Source organism: Oryctolagus cuniculus, chromosome 21 (assembly GCF_051225735.1).
Source record: "Oryctolagus cuniculus isolate XC-2025 breed Fujian yellow rabbit chromosome 21, ASM5122573v1, whole genome shotgun sequence".
Classification (NCBI taxonomy): Eukaryota; Metazoa; Chordata; class Mammalia; order Lagomorpha; family Leporidae; genus Oryctolagus; species Oryctolagus cuniculus.
In genome coordinates, this window is record NC_142887.1 from 33,702,996 (window position 1) to 33,717,735 (window position 14,740).

Here is a 14,740-nt window from a genome sequence, read left to right on the forward strand (position 1 = left end):
TAGAGATCTTTAACGTGCTTGGTTAAGTTTATTCCAAGGTATTTGATTGTTTTTGTAGCTATTGTGAATGGGATTGATCTTAGCAGTTCTTTCTCAGCCGTGGCATTGCTTGTGTATACAAAGGCTGTTGATTTTTGTGCATTGATTTTATATCCTGCCACTTTGCCAAACTCTTCTATGAGTTCCAATAGTCTCTTAGTAGAGTTCTTTGGATCCTCTAAGTAAAGAATCATATTGTCTGCAAAGAGGGATAGTTTGACTTCTTCCTTCTCAATTTGTATTCCTTTAATTTCTTTTTCTTGTCTGATGGCTCTGGCTAAAACTTCCAGAACTATGTTAAATAGCAGTGGTGAAAGTGGGCATCCCTGTCTGGTGCCAGATCTCAGTGGAAATGCTTCCAACTTTTCCCCATTCAATAGGATGCTGGCCGTGGGTTTTTCATAAATTTCTTTGCTTATATTGAGGAATGTTCCTTCTATACCCAATTTGCTTAGAGTTTTCATCATGAAAGGGTGTTGAATTTTATCGAATGCTTTCACTGCATCAATTGATATAATCATATGGTTTTTCTTTTGCAATCTGTTAATATGGTGAATCACATTGATTGATTTGCGAATGTTGAACCATCCCTGCATACCAGGGATAAATCCCACTTGGTCTGGGTGGATGATTTTTCTGATGTGTTGTATTATATTCGCGAGAATTTTATTGATGATTTTTGCTTCTATGTTCATCAGGGATATTGGTCTATAATTTTCTTTCAGTGCTGCATCTTTCTCTGGCTTAGGGATTAAGGTGATGCTGGCTTCATAGAAAGAATTTGGGAGGATTCCCTCTTTTTCAATTATTCTGAATAGTTTGAGAAGAAATGGGATTAGTTCTTCTTTAAATGTCTGGTAGAATTCAGCAGTGAATCCATCTGGTCCTGGGCTTTTCTTTGTTGTGAGGGCCTTTATTACTGTTTCAATTTCTGTTTCAGTTATGGGTCTATTAGGTTTTCTATGTCTTCCTGGTTCAATTTAGGTAGATTGCATGTGTCCAGGAATCTATCCATTTCTGATAGATTTTCCTGTTTGCTGGCATACAAGTCCTTGTAGTAATTTCTGATGATTCTTTTTATTTCTGTGGTGTCTGTTGTTACATTTCCTTTTTCATCTCTGATTTTATTGATTTGGGTCTTTTCTCCTTTTTTTAGTTAGTTGGGCCAATGGGGTGTCAATTTTGTTTATTTTTTCAAAAAACTAGCTTCTCACTTGGCTGATTTTTTGTAATGCTTTTTTGGATTCAATCCTGTTAATTTATTCTCTGATTTTAATTATTTCTCTTCTCCTAATAGATTTGAGTCTGGTTTGCTGCAGTTTTTCTAGGTCCTTGAGATGCACTGAAAGCTCATTTATTTGGTACCTTTCCAATTTCTTGATATAGGCACCTATTGCTATAAACTTGCCTCTCAATACTGCTTTTGCTGTATCCCATAAGTTTTGATATGTTGTGCTATTATCCTCATTTACTTCAAGAAAGTTTTTGATTTCTCTTTTGATTTCTTGAATGACCCAGTGTTCATTCAGGAGCATGTTGTTCAGTCTCCATGTGTTTGCATACTTTCTAGGGTTTCCTGAGTTGCTAATTTCCAGCTTCATTCCACTGTGGTCTGAGAAGCTGCATGATATGATCTAATTCTTTTGTATTTGCTGAGACTTGCTTTATGGCCTAGTATGTGATCAATCCTAGAGAAGGTTCCATGCACTGCTGAGAAGAATGTGAAGTCTTTTGATGTAGGGTTGAAAGTTCTGTAGATATCTGTTAGATTCTTTTGGGCAAAAGCGTCAATTAAATCTGCTGTTTCCTTATTGATCTTCTGTCCAGTTGATCTGTCTTTTTCTGAGAGTGGAGTATTGAAGTCCCCCAGTACTATTGTATTGGAATGTAAATCTCCCTTAAAGTCCCTTAACATATCTTTTGAATAGACCGGTGCCCTGTAATTAGGTGCATATACATTTATAATAGTTACATCTTCCTGTTGAATTGAACCCTTAATCATTATATAGTGTCCCTCTTTGTCTCTCTTAACAGTTTTTGTATTAAAGTTTATTTTGTCTGATATTAATAGGGCTACACCTGCCTTTTTTTTGGTTTCTGTTGGCATGGAATATCTTTTTCCAACCTTTCACTTGCAGTCTGCATGCATCTTTGTTAGAGAGATGTGTTTCTTATAGGCAAGAAATAGTTGGGTTTTGTTCCTTAAGCCAGTCAGCCAATAGGTGTCTTTTAACTGAAGAGTTAAGACCATTAATGTTTAATGTGACTATTGATACATAGTGACTTTGCCCTGCCATTTTCTTGGAGATATTTTCTAGTACATGCTTTGAGCTTCCCATGCTCTTTTACTGGTGGTTTTTCTTCCTTTACCTTCTTTCATATTGATGGCCATGTTTCTGTGTTTCTGAGTGTAGCACATCTTTAAGTATCTTTTGCAGGGCCGGACGAGTGGCGGCAAAGTCTTTCAATTTCTGTTTGCTATGAAAGGTCTTTATTTCACCTTCATTCACAAACGAGAGCTTGGCAGGATATAATATTCTGGGCTGGCAATTTTTCTCTCTTAGCACCTCTGCTATGTCTCGCCATTCCCTCCTAGCCTGTAGTGTTTCTGATGAGAAGTCTGCTGTGAGTCTAATTGGAGATCTTCTGAGAGTAATCTGACATTTCTCTCTTGCACATTTTAGGATCTTTTCTTTATGTTTCACTGTGGTAAGTTTAATTACCACGTGTCGTGGTGAGGATCTCTTTTGGTCATGTTTATTGGGGGTTCTACGAGCTTCCTGTACTAGGATATATCTGTCCTTCTCCAAACCTAGAAAGTTCTCTGCTAGTATCTCACTAAAAAGGCCTTCTAATCCTTCCTCTCTCTCCATGCCTTCAGGAACTCCTAGAACTCGAATGTTGGTTTTTTTAATAGTATCCTGTAGATTCCCAACAATATTTTTTAGACTTCTAATTTCCTCTTCTTTTCTTTGGTTTGACTGTATGTTTTCCTATGCTCTGTCTTCTAAGTCCGATATTCTCTCTTCTGCTTCACCCATTCTGTTTTTAAGGCTCTCTAATGTGTTTGTCATTTGATCTATTGAGCTCTTCATTTCATTTTGATTTCTCTTCACTATCACACTTTACTGTTCTACTAGTTTCTGTGTTTCATTTTGATTCTTCCTTAAAATTTCATTTTCATGAGAGAGATTTTCCATCTTGTCCAATAAGGATTTCTGTAGTTCAAGGATTTGCTTTTGAAAACTTCTAAATGTTCTTATCATAAATTTTTGAAATCTGTATCTTGCATTTCTTCTATCTCATCATCTTCATAATCTTGGCTTGGGGTGTTTTGTTTATTTGGAGGTGTCATAGTGTCTTCATTTATCTTGTTCCCTCGATTTTTGTGTTTGTTGCTTGGCATAGTTAATTCTTCTTTCGTCACTGTGCGTTTTTTTTTTTTATACTATGTCTGTGTTAAGTGGACTGCCTGCTGTTGGAGGAGCCTTGGAGGCTTGAGATGGGAGTGGCCTGAGAGCTCTGCTTGGTTCTTCCGGGTTACGGGTGTGCAAAGGTGACACCCTCAGGTTATGCGTGGTAAATCTCTCTCTCTTTATTTATTTATTTATTTTATTTTATTTTATTTATTTATTCAGGAGGTAAGTAATACCGCACCGCACGGCTGTGCAGAGTTGATGGTATTTAGCTTCCGATCTCTGGCTTCTACCCAAAGAGTCTGTGCAGGCTGTTTCTCCTCTGGACTCCCACTGGGTTGCCTAGGCTACTGAACTGTAGTGACTCAGTTCCTTAGCTCTCCCCTGTTGTTATGTAAATCCAGAGTGGGGGCCTGCTCTTTGTCTCTTGCTCGCCTTTGCAAGGTTCGCGGAGAGAGAAACTCGTCTGTACCAGTACCCCCCCCCCCACCTTTTTTCCTTCTCTCCTGTAGTCAGTCTGGTGAACTTTCCTGTTCCCTTTTAGATTCTGACCGCCGTTTCCCCACCAACGTCTTGGGTTAGTGAGCTCACCTCCCCTTCCAGCGCCAATGTGTGGACTCGGAGCCCTGGGTGTCCCTGCTCTCCCCGCTGGTGTCTGTGTGACATCCACTCCCCTTCCTGCACTGGCGTGCAGACCCTGCAGCTCCCGTGGCTTGGCTTCCACGCGGTGGGCAACCTTGTTCTCCCAGTAGGTCCTCCGAGTCACAGCCACTAGATCCGGAAGAGTTTCCTCTGCAATTTTTTCCTGATCCTTTTTCTGAGGCTACCATAACTCCACTTTTATTAAGCTAAATTTTCCCAGACTATCAGTGCGTGCCCTCACTATTCCGCCATCTTGGCTCCACCCAACTGCTGTATTTTCATTTAGTTAAATCTATCTTGTAGTTTGTCATCTTTACTGATATCTTTTTTAAAGATTTATTTGAAAGTCAGTTACACAGGGGCCAGTGCCATGGCTCACTTGGTTAATCCTCCACCTGTGGCACCAGCATCCCACATGGGTGCCAGGTTCTAGTCCTGGATGCTCTTCTTCCAGTCCTGTTCTCTGTTGTAGCCTGGGAAGGCAGTGGAGGATGGCCCAGGTGCTTGGGCTCCTGCACCCACATGGGAGATCAGGAGGAAGGACCTGGCTCCTGGCTTCAGATCGGCGTAACTCTGGCCGTAGTGGCCATTTGAGGGGTGAACCAATGGAAGGAAGAACTTTGTCTCTCTCTCTCTCACTGTCTAACTCTGTCAAATTTAAAAAAGTCAGGAGAGGCAGAGAGAGGTCTTTGATCTGATGGTTCACTCCCCAATTGGCCACAATGGCTGGAGCTGTGCTGATCCAGAGCCAGGAGCCTCTTCTGGGTCTCCCACGCGGGTGCAGGGGCCCAAGGACTTGGGCCATCTTCTACTTTCCCAGGCTATAACAGAGAGCTGGATCGGAAGAGGAGCAGCCAGGACTAGAACTGGCGCCCATAGGGGATGCTGGCGCTTCAGGCCAGGGTGTTAACCCACTGTGCCACAGCACCGGCCCCTTGATATCTTTGTGATTTGATTTTTTTTGTAGTGATATACTTTATTATCCTTATGGTTTTTGTATCTACTATAGGTTTCCATTTATGATTATCACAAGACTTGCATGGAATTTGTTAGAGCAATGTATTTTTTTTTTTGATAGGCAGAGTGGACAGTGAGAGAGAGAGACAGAGAGAAAGGTCTTCCTTTTGCCGTTGGTTCACCCTCCAATGGCCGCCGCGGCCGGCGCGCTGCGGCCGGCGCACCGCGCTGATCCGATGGCAGGAGCCAGGAGCCAGGTGCTTTTCCTGGTCTCCCATGGGGTGCAGGGCCCAAGCACCTGGGCCATCCTCCACTGCACTCCCGGGCCACAGCAGAGGGCTGGCCTGGAAGAGGGGCAACCGGGACAGAATCCGGCGCCCCGACCGGGAATAGAACCCGGTGTGCCGGCGCCGCTAGGTGGAGGATTAGCCTAGTGAGCCGCGGCGCCGGCCTAGAGCAATGTATTTTGAGCCGATTATAGCCTCATAGTAAAAAGTAAAAACTTGCTCCACACCACATACTTTGCTATTAGTATCAGAATTCATTTTATATTGTGTTTCCATTAACCAGTTTTTCTGGTAGTGTTTTTTGAAAATAAGTTATTTATTTTAGCTGCCATCTACAGGGTCGGCATCCCATATGGGTGCTGGTTTGAGTCCCAGCTGTTCCATTTCTGATCCAGCTCACTGCTAATGGTTTGGAAAGGCAGTGGAAGATGGCCCAGGTGCTCAAGCCCCTGCAGCCATGTTGGAGACCTGGAGGAAGCTCTTGGCTCCTGACTTCAGATTGGCCCAGCTCTGGCTGTTGTGGCCACCTGGGGAGTTGAAGCAGCAGATGGAAGACCTTTCTGTCTCTGCCTCTCCCTCTCCCTCTCTCTGTAGCTCTGCCTCTCAAATTTTTAGAAACATGTAATTTAAAAATCATGACAGTGGCATCTACTTAAGGCACTTCAGAGGAAAGCTGAACATTTCAAAATTTTCACAAAACAGACTTTGAAGTCATGTGTATTTTAGTGAGTCTGTCCTCCAGATTTTAGAATGCCCCTTTAGCTGCTCACAGCTTCTTTAAGGGAGACTGAAGACAAAAGACTTGTCAGTCCATCAGTGCTCGTGTCACATGATCTGGAGCTGTAGCGATCGGAAGGCAGCAGCAGCCCCCGTCCGTCTGTACAGGTTATTTTTAGGTACGTGAAAGGTAGAAGAGAGGGAGAGGGAGAAAGTACCTTCCACCTGCTAGTTCACTCCTCAGATGTGCACAACAGCCAGGGCTGGGCCAGGTTGTAGCCAGGAGCTCAGTCTGGGTCTCCCCCATGGGCAGTGGGGGCCCAAACACTGAAGCCATCATATGCTGCCTGCTTCAAGGCTTTAGCCTGAGGCTGGATCAGAAGTGAAGCGGCCAGGACTTGAGCTGGTCACCCAAGTGACAGCTTAACTCACCGCATCACAAGTCCCGTGCCTCTCCTTCAGTGTTTTAAGATTTTATTTGAGAGGTAAAGTTAGAGATGGAGAGAGAGGTCTTCCATCTTCTGGTTCACTCCCCCAGATGGCTGCAATGGCTGGAGCTGCGCTGATCTGAAGCCAGGAGCTTTATCCAGGTCTCCCACATGGGTGCAGGAACCCAAGCACTTGGGCCATCTTCTACTGCTTTCCCAGGTCATAGCAGAGAGCTGGATCAGAAGATGAACCGTATGGGATGCCGGCGCTGCAGGTGGAGGGCTATCCTACTGCACCACAGCACCAGCCCCATCTCCTTCAGGTTTCAAGGATGGTTTCTTCCAGCAGCTTGAATGTTTCCTCTCACCGCTGGCCTCCAAGGCTTTTGCTGGGAATCTGCCAGTCTTGTGGCATCCCTGCTCGTGTGGTGACTGCAGGGGACAAAGGTGCTCTGGATAAATCTGAAAGTGGGTTTGGGGCCGGCACTGTGGTGCATCGGGTAAAGCCAACACCTGCAGTGCCGGCATCCCATGTGGGCAGCAGTTCGAGTCCTGGCTGCTCCACTTCTGATCCAGCTCTCTGCTGTGGGTTGAGAAAGCAGTAGAAGATGGCCCAAATCCTTCAGCCCCTGCACCTGTGTGGGAGACCTGGAAGAAGCTCCTGGCTTCAGACAGGTGCAACTCTGGCCATTTCAGCCAACTGGGGAGTGAACCAGCAGATAGGAGTCCTTGCTCGCTCTCTCCTTCTCTCCCTGTGTAACTCTTTCAAATCATTTTTTTAAAAAGTGGATTTATTTTGGTTTATAGTTTGTGAGAGGGTGGGAGCACAAAGAAGGTCCACAGAGAAAGGAAAAGAACATTCCAGATGTCCCCAACGATTGGCACATCGCTGGCACTGAGGTGGCGGCTGTGGGTCAGGGGCAGGGGAACATCTGTTCAAGTGAGGGAGCACTGGCTGCACGGGGCCTGCTGACACCACAGTGGGGCAAGCAGGAAGCAGCTACTGGGACAATACATACACAGGGCCAGGTGCACCTATCTCCACCACTGGTCCCCAGGGCCAGCGGTGTCCCCCAGGAGGGCAGGAGGCTGCTTTCAGGGACCCCGTGGGGACACCTGGGGATGGCTCACAGGGCTCGCATCCAGCCACAGGGCCAGGCGTCCGTCTCTCCCTGAGGAATTTCTTCGGCTGTCCATGTCCCCAGTGATGTCGACACAGCTGTAAGAAGTGCCTCTCCTAGGCAGCTGGACGTAGTGGATTTCTCTCTCTCTGCACCTGTACGTTGCTAAGGTCCCCTCACCTTGGGTTTATGAATGCACTTTTAAAATCCCTTTTGTTGGGGGGATGGCATTTGGGGCAGCAGTTATGCTGTCTGCCTTCTGTATGTGGGAGCATGGTGTTCAAATCCTGGCTCCTTTATTTCCAATCCAGCTTCCTCTTAATGTGCACCCCGGGAGACAGCAGGTGGTGGCTCAAGTGATTGGGTTCCTGCCATCCACGTGAGAGACTGGGATTGCGTTGTGGAATCCTGGCTTTGGTCTGGCTCAGCCCCAGCTATTGGTGGGGTGGGGTGGCAGGATTTGGGTGTGAACCAGTAAATGGAAGCTCCCTCCCTCTCTCTGCCTTTCAAATAAAATACAAATATTTAAAGACAAACTTAAAAATTCCATTCATTTCTATTTCTTTGGCTTTGTTATTAGCATGTGTCTGAAAATCCATCATTGCATATGGTGGAAGTGGGAAGCTGAGTATTTTTTCCCTTAAGGGACACAGGACAAATAGCTAAGAATGTGGGGACCGTGCCCCTTGCCCTGGGTGGGGGAGGCCTGTACGTTGTGAGGCTACAGAAACTGAACAATGAAGGAAACTCCTACTCTGTTAGGTGAACGCTATGCTAGGAGAGCTGGGCAGGCCGCGGAGGGCACTGCCCCTGAGCCTGGGCTTTCTGGGGGATGCCATACCCCAGAAGAGCCTGCAGGGGGCAGACGAGAGCCGGGCAGTCCAGGTGCTGAAAAGGCACGCACTGCAGGAATGTTCTGTGACCAAAGGGACCTGTAGCTTGGAGGAAGAGCGGGGAGAGTGGTCCAGGGGGCCTGGGAGCCTGCTAAGGTCTTGGGCTTTTCCGTCCGATAGCAGAGAGGTCAACACGAAGTTTTATTTGTCGTGTGCTGTGTTTGCTTTTAATGCTCACATTCTGACTTAAACACGGAGATCCTGCTCTGGTTGAAGGCACCAGCTGTCTGGGACCGCTGGGGTGCAGGAGGGGTGGGGTTTAGGCCAGGGCCATGCATACCGCGTGTGGCCTGTGCATGTGTGTGTGTCATGGTGGCTCCTGAGATGGGCACCTGGAGACCTTGGCTCACCCTCTGCAGGTGGTCTCACACACAAGGGCGCCACAGATGTCTCTGGGGTTTGTGCTTTTAGCTCTTTGCAGGCCAGACCCAGGTTTAGGCCACAGTCAACTGCTGTCAGAGGGATTAGGGTGGCACTGAGGGTTGCGGTCTCTTCTTCCCTGGGGGCGAGGGGTCCTGGCAGGGCCCAGGGGAAGTTGGATGAGGCTGCTTGGGTCACTGTGTGTCTCCTGGAGTCCTGTTCCCCCCCCCCCCCCCAGGCCCAGTCAGGCTCTGCGGGGGGTGGGGTGGGGAGGGTCAGCCTTGACTTTTTTTTTTTGACAGGCAGAGTGGACAGTGAGAGAGACAGAGAGAAAGGTCTTCCTTTGCCATTGGTTCACCCTCCAATGGCCATCGCGGCTGGCGCGCTGTGGCCGGCGCACCACGCTGATCCGAAGGCAGGAGCCAGGTGCTTCTCCTGGTCTCCCATGGGGTGCAGAGCCCAAGCACTTGGGCCATCCTCCACTGCACTCCCTGGCCACAGCAGAGAGCTGGCCTGGAAGAGGGGCAACTGGGACAGAATCCGGCACCCCGACCGGGACTAGAACCTGGTGTGCCGGCGCCGTAGGTGGAGGATTAGCCTAGTGAGCCGCGGCGCCGGCCTCATCCTTGACTTATACCTGAGAAAGTCGTCCTAGAATCGGCCAGAACTGAAGGAGCACAGAGGCCCCCCCACCAGCATCGCCCTTCTACACACACAGCTGAGCAAGGCGGCCCCTCGCTCCCCAGGGTCTCGCTGCATGAGCGTGAAGCTGGGCCAGCCAGCTCTGTCAATCACGCATCCTCTCGGGCAGCGCGGACACAGCTCCCCCGTCTCTGTGACGCTGCGATGCCAGACCCCGGTCAGGCCTTTCATGTTAGGAGGCTCCACACTGTAGGCATCAGAAACTTCGGTTTCCAACAGAAATTTTCCACTGGGGGAAAGCAACCCTCATCTGGGGTCACAGTTCCCCGAAAGCAATGAGATACGTTTGGATCAACAACATGCGCTTTGCGGTACCAGGTAAATTACCTTCGAGTTCTGCAACCTCTGTTATTATTGATTTCTTTATCTGAGAGGCAGATGGAGCGAGAGAGGGAGAGAGCTCTCACCTGCTGGTTCATGCCTGCAACAGCACCCAGAGCTCAATCCAGGTCTCCTAAATGGACAACAGAACCCCAACTACTTGATCCATCACCCCTGCCCCCAGAGGTCTGCATTAGCAGGAAGCTTGGGCCTGTGGGGTGGGGCTGATTGGCAGGTGGGGCTGATTGGCAGGGGCTGCTGTGACAGGGGAGCAGGGCAGAAGGTAAGGGTGCCACTCTACCACAGGAGAGGAGTGCCAGAGGGACCTGGAAGGCTCTGGTGAGGTGGCAGGGACCCTGCGCAGAGGCTCAAGACCCGTATTCCTCTGTGTGGGTCTGGATCTAGCCCTTGGCACAGCTTGCGCCAGGGGGGTGAGGGATCTGGGCTGCCAGAGCTGTGGCTGCACCAGCCTGGGGAGGACTGGTCTGGCCCCGGAGGGTGTCCAGGACCCAGCCAGACTCGGTTCTGTTTTCAACCAAGGGAGGATCTGGCTTATGGTGGTCACGTCTGCCCGAGATGCCATGGCAGGCAAGCACAGGGGCATCAGAGCAGCCAGCAGTGCTGTTTAGGGCCGGCCCCTTCTTCTCCCCAAGACTGGGGCTTGTCCTGGCCTTGAGAGGTGTGGGGAGGCAGGGATCATGGCTCCCATGCTGTGGGCAGTGGTATCACACCCCCATGGGGGTGCAAGTGTGGGAAGCAGCTTCAGCACAGACCTCTGGGGGCAACCCTGCCACAGACTCCAAGGCTAAGGTCAGAGTCAGGAGTGGGCCAGCACTGCACTGGGGGGGGGGCTGGGTCACGAGCCTCCTGGAAACTCTCCCCGTGCCCCATAGGATGTCTCTGAGGGCACCCACACACTGTTACTGGTCAGTGCCTTGCCCATCTCGCTGATGACCGCAAATCCTCCAGGATGCAATGCCTGGCCCTCAGTCAGGGTTTGTGGGACACAGGGATCCAAGCACAGTCCCATCAGCCCATGGGTTCTGACTTTCCTTTTGGTCCTCAGGACCCACATGTGGTTAACAGGGAGTTTGTCTGTTACAGAATCCAGTGGTCATGGCTGGACATGAGCCAGGGGATATCTGGGATGGCTGCCCCACTAGGGGCATGTGGGATGCACAGAACTCATTCTGGGTGTGGGGGCTGGGGAGAGCTTCAAAGGGACGGATGAGCCTTTGGGACAGCATTGCCCTGAGTGGACGGGGACAGACAGAACCTCAAGTGGTGGGGGTCTCAAGGATGCACTCCAGATCAGTCAACGGTAAAATACAAGGGCACTTCAGAAAGTCCTTGGAAAGTGAAATTCAAAGGTAAGTTTATTTTGGTGCCAAAAACAACAACAAAACCACCCTGAAACTCGTTCACCCAAGGAAGCCTCACAAAATTCATGAAAAAAGCTTCATAGGAAAAACCGCTTGGGCTTCAGTGATTTTTTTTTTGGGTGTGTGTGTGTATGCCAAAACAAATTTACCTTTTTTTTTTCTTTTTTGACAAGCAGAGTGGCAGAGTTAGACAATGAGAGAGAGAAATCTGCCTTCCGTTGGTTCACCCACAAATAGCTGCCACAGCTGGTGCGCTGTGCTGATCCAAAGCCAGGAGCCAGGTGCTTCCTCCTGGTCTCCCCGGCGGGTGCAGGGCCCAAGCACTTGGGCCATCCTCCACTGCACTCCCGGACCACAGCAGAGAGCTGGACTGGAAGAGAGCAACCGGGATAGAACCAGTGCCCCAACCGAGACTAGAACCCGGAGTACTGGCACCGCAGGTGGAGGATTAGCCTAGTGAGCCACGGTGCTGGCTTAAACTTACCTTTTAATTGCATTTTCCCGTGAACTTTTTGCTCATGCAAGAATGGATGACAACCAGTTTGGACTCTTAAGGGTAACTGAGCCAGCATGTCCCAGGACAGTGTTCTGCAAAAGTTTTTCCTCTGGGATATTCCCAGTTAGGAGGCAGGGGTTTAGCTCAGTGGGGCAGACACCTGCCTCCCCCATTGGAAAACCTGGATTCAACACCTGGCTCTGTCTGGCTCCTGATTTCAGCTTCCTGCCAGTGAAGATGGCTAAAGACACTGGGTGCTGGGGTCACTGTTATGGCACAGGGGTTTACCACCTACCTGTGACACTGACATCTCATGTGAGCTCTGGATCGAGAACCGGCTGCTTCACTTCTTATCCAGCTCCCCGCTAACGTGCCTGGAAAAGCAGCAGAAGATGGTCCAAGTGCTTGGGCCCCTGCCACCCTGTTGGAGACCTGTCCAGATAGAGTTCCTAGTTCCTGGCTTTGACCTAGCCCAGTCCTGGCTGTTGCAGCCATTTGGGAAGTGAAGCAGCAGGTGGAAAAATCTCACTTTGTTTTTCTCTCTGTTACTCTGCTTTTCAAATAAATAAAAATATTTTTAAAAGAAAATTGGGGGGGGGGCTGTGCTGTGCTGTGGTAAAGCTGATGCCTGTGGTGCCGGCATCCCATATGGGCACCGGTTTGAGAGCTGGCTGCTCCACTTCCAATCCAGCTTGCTGCTAAGGCCTGGGAAAGCAGTAGAAGATGGCCCAAGTCCTTGGGCCCCTGCACCCGCTTGGGAGACCTGGAAGAAGCTCTTGGCTCCTGGCTTCAGATCGGCACAGCTCTGGCCATTGCGGCCATCTGGGGAGTGAACCAGTGGATGAAAGACCTCTCTCTTTCTCTCTCCCTCTCTCTCTACATCTCCTCCTCTCTCTGTAACTGTGACTTTCAAGTCAAATAAATAAATCTTAGTATTAAAAAAAGAAAATTGGGTGCCTTCCACCCACATGGGAGACCTGGATTAAGTTTCCTGCTTCCCTGCTTTGGCCCTGGCCCAGCCCCAGCTGTTGTGGGCATGCAGGGAGTGAACCAGCAGACAGGAGTGTCCCGTCAAAATCAAGAGCCAACCAACCAACACAAAACCAACAGCCAGTAATAAACCCACATCCCAGCCCCTCTATGTATTTAGACAACTGGAGCCACATCCCGTGAAGCAGCCCTTGCTGCCAGAGCCCTACTTTTCTGGTTGCAACCAGCCTGAGCTGACTTCACAACCTTCTCCGAGCTGCAATGCAAATGTGAAGAGTGGCACTAGAGGTGTCACTGGAGATCCATTCATTTGCTGGTGGCTAATGGTTTCACCTAAGCTACACCAGCCACACACCAGCTGGTTAAAATCACCACAGGTGGCTCCCATCAGTGATATACACGCAGCACTTTCAATGGACAAACCGTGCATGCTTCCATTTGTACGAGGGGCTTGAGCCACCAGCTTCATAAAGGTGACAGAGGGGGTAACAGTGGCCAGGGGAGCGGGGAGCTGGTGTTGAGTGGGTCCAGAGTTTGTTTCACAGGAAAAGTTCTGGAGGTGGGTGGGGGTGGTGGTTGCCCAGTGGTGTCAGGGGACTTAGTGCCATTGAAGTGCAGGCTTAAAAAATGGTCAGGATGGGGCTGGTGCTGTGGTGTTGTGGGCTAAGCCTCTGCCTGCAGCGCTGGCATCCCATATGGGTGCCAGTTCAAGTCCCAGCTGCTCCACTTCCCATCCAGCTCTCTGCTATGGCCTGGGAAAGCAGTAGAAGATGGCCCAAGTGTTGGGCCCCTGCACCCACGTGGGAGACCTGGGAGAAGCTCCTGGCTCCTGGCTTTGGATCAGCTCAGTTCTGGCTGTTGCAGCCATTGGCAGAGGGAACCAGCAGATAAAAGACCTTAGTTCCCCTCCCTTCCCCTCCCCTCCCTCTCCAACTCTGCCTCTTAAATAAATATTAAAAAATATGGTCGGTGGGGGCCAGGGCTGTGGTGTAGTGGGTAAATCTACTACCTGCAGTGCTGGCATTGTATATGGGCACTGGTTCGAGTCCCGGCTGCTCCACTTCTGATTCAGGTCTCTGCTGTGGCCTGGGAAGGCAGTAGAAGATTGCCCAGGTCCTTGGGCCCCTGCATCCACATGGGAGACCTAGAAGAAGCTCCAGGCTCTTGGCTTTGGATTGGCCCAGTTCCAGCCATCAGAGTAATTTGGGGTGTAAACCAGCAGATGGAAGACGTCTCTCTCTCTGCCTCTCCTCCTCTGTGTAACTCTGAATTATAAATAAATAAATCTTTAAAAAATTGGTCAGGATGGAAATTTTGTTACCTATGCTTGATCACCATTGAGAAAGAAACTTAGGAAAACTTGCTGACAAAAAGCCCACTTTTACATCCGTTGTCTTGCACCACCAACCATGGCCCTGGGGGGTGAGCAGAACGGGCAGCACTTCCAACCTCACCTTCAGGGGAAGACAGGGAGCTTGGAGATTTCCAGTGGCCTGCGGGGTCACTCCTGGCCCCCTCCTCACTGCCTGCCACCCACCCGATACCAAAGTACAGGGTCCCAGGGCCCAGGGGCTCACAGCCTAGGAAGAGGGTGAAGGGGCCTGGCCTGTGCTCCCAGTGGTGACTCCCCTATAGCCCCTGGATGAAATCCGTGATGATGAGTTTGCGAGAGCTACTGCACAGCACGGAGACTTCAATGAGGCCCAAGGTTTCTGGGACGTGATGGATATGTGACTTCCTTGAAGTAATCACTCCACAATGTCTGCATGTATCAGAACATGGCACTATATACTGTAAATGCATGTCACTTGAGTTTGGATCCTACTTTAATACAGCTGGGGAAGGGCAGGCAGAATTGATAAGAATGTGTGTGTGTGTATGTATGTGTGTGTGTGAGAGAGAGGGAGAGAGAAGGAGGGAGGGAGGGAGGGGTCTGTGAGGTGCTGTGCCTGGTGCATTGAACACCGTTCTGTTCTTTAGATCATGAGT

General features: G+C 49.6%; 1 long non-coding RNA gene across 8 annotated transcripts in view; it reads left to right on the top strand.

The window, feature by feature from the left end:
* The window catches only part of LOC149119914 (uncharacterized), a 168,681-nt gene that overhangs the window by 16,387 nt on the left and 137,554 nt on the right, over positions 1-14,740 (top strand). The window contains exon 4 of one of the 8 annotated variants that reach the window (XR_016227415.1): positions 13,824-13,971. The exons of the other annotated variants lie outside the window; for them this stretch is intronic. This is a non-coding gene — a long non-coding RNA (uncharacterized LOC149119914). Of the gene's footprint in view, positions 1-13,823; positions 13,972-14,740 lie in introns of those variants that run through there. 8 annotated transcript variants of the gene reach the window in all.